This window comes from Leucopleurus acutus, assembly GCF_964270905.1.
Source record: "Leucopleurus acutus genome assembly, chromosome: X".
Lineage (NCBI taxonomy): Eukaryota > Metazoa > Chordata > Mammalia > Artiodactyla > Delphinidae > Leucopleurus > Leucopleurus acutus.
The window spans coordinates 29928034-29930443 of NC_139148.1; positions in this window are offsets into that span (position 1 = coordinate 29928034).

A 2410-nucleotide genomic window follows, 5' to 3' on the forward strand; every position below is an offset into this window, starting at 1 on the left:
TCCTAGAGAAAATGTAAAAGCCATGTACCTAGCTGTGGTAGGATCTCAAAAATTATCATTGAATAGTTTGAATTCATATCCCTCTGATTCTAAAAACACCATGGTGCCACTCTTCACAACGTTCCGGTTTTTAATTAACTCACTTATTAGCTAGATGAAAAGTCCCTCAAAAGTTTCTTAAATATAAAATTTAAATACTGTGCTAAACAAAACAATATAATAATTTTCTTACCACTGGCTGTAACAATTTACTCATCTAATTCAGGCTTTTCACTTAACAGTAATTATATATGGTTATAATATGTGAAAATATGCAACTAGAACTTACATTGGAAAAATATCTGTTGTTACATTTTATATTATAAAAATGTTTTCACTGTACAGGAAAAGCCAGACATATTCTAAAATATTTATTTGCATTAATGTCTTGGATATATATTTTCCTTTAATAATGAATAAAACTAATTACTGACAATAGCATTGATTGAGAAGGAGTATAATTTTGAGGTTTCTGCCTCAGAGATGATGTTAATCTTCATGTTCACATTTCATGTAGTTTAGTTCAGAAAAAAGTTTTCATTTTCCTCTTTGTAACTAAAAGAATCCCCATTCTGCATTCAGAACAGTAACAGTAAAAAACAAAGGCCTACTTTATATAAAGTCAGAATTTATAAACACACACCCATATATACATATATGTATGTGTGTGTGTGTATATATATACATATATATATATATAACTTACTTATTCTTGTTTCCAAAATATTATTGTAAAGAAAATTATGATTTATGTGGTATTTATTCATGAATAAACTCTAATGGAGAGTTCTACTCCTTGTTTTTGTCCAGTGTATGAACCCATATATAAGTTATGGAAATCCCCATCTTATGAGGAAGAATCTGTCTCTCATTACAGAGATTGAAAATGCCAGCTACTTAATCTCTGAGTATCCTTTAAAGCCACAGGCTAGCATATGACCTTAGCTCCGACAATCAGTTATATCCATTCTGGAGACTGGACTAGAAGCTACTGACAAGAAGAAAAGACTGCTTAGAATATATTCTGGAAGTGGGAAGCACAAACTGTTTTCAGTATCCAGAACAAATGTATCAGTGATTCATATTACTGTATTTAGCATCCCCTATCATTGATATTTGTAGTTCCAGCTGAAGTGTCTCTGTCCAATGACTCTTGCACTAGGTTGTTCCCTGGACCAATTCTACAGCATGATTCCTAGGCATAAGTTTAAACTTCCAAACACCAATCCTGGTTCTTGAATCTTTTATTTAGAGATTCCATAAACTGTCCAATATCTTTTTAATAGTTTATTTTCTACTTAATTAACCCAGAGTAAGTCACCGATTGCTCTAACATAAAAATTGATACCAGGAGAGATCAGAGACAACAGATCATTGAGGATATAGGGGAAATTGCCATCACTTATCTAGCCTGGTTGGCACTAAAGGCAGTAAATCTCTAGTTGGCAATAAGAAACAAATTGAGAAAAAATTATCCTTAGAGTCTCCTGGAACTTAAAGCCTACTAGTGACCTAACTAGGGAAAATCAAGTAGTAACTCACATGTAAAAATATGAAGGTCCTGGGACTTCCCTGGTGGCACAGTGGTTAGGAATCCACCTGACAGTGCAAGGGACACGGGTTCAAGCCCTGGTCCGGGAAGCAACTAAGCCCACGAGCCACAACTACTGAGCCCGCGTGCCACAACTACTGAAGCCTATGAGCCTAGAGCCTGTGCTCCGCAACAAGAGAAGCCACCGCAATGAGAAGCCCGTACACTGCAATGAAGAGTAGCCCTCACTCGCCACAACTAGAGAAAGCCCATGTGCAGCAACAAAGACCCAATGCAGCCAAAAATAAATAAATTAATTTGTCTTTTAAAAAAGTATGAAGGCCCTGAGTGTTCCAAATCTATAGGGTGTCATGGTTACTTCTAAGGGCACTGGGAGAGCATCCTTTCCCAATTGTGTATTCTCAGCTCCCTTGTCAAAGATCAGTTGACTGTACATGCATATGTTTATTTCTAGTCTCGCTATTCTGTTCCATTAGTCTGTCTTTTTGTCAGTACCATGCTGTTTTGAGTACTGTTGGTTTGTAATATATTTTTTGAAATCAGAAACTGTTATGCCTCCAGCTTTGTTCTTTCTCAGAACTGACAAATGGTATTGGTGAAACTGGATATCCACATGCAAAAGAATGAAATTGGACTCTTGTATAATACACAAAAATCAACTCTAAATGGATTAAAGACTTAAACATAAGATCTGAAACTGTAAAACTCCTAGAAGAAAACATAGGGGAAAAGATCCTTGACACTAATTTTGGCAATGATGTCCTATCTATATGACACCAAAAGCACAGGCAACAAAGCAAAAACGGGCAAGTAGAACTA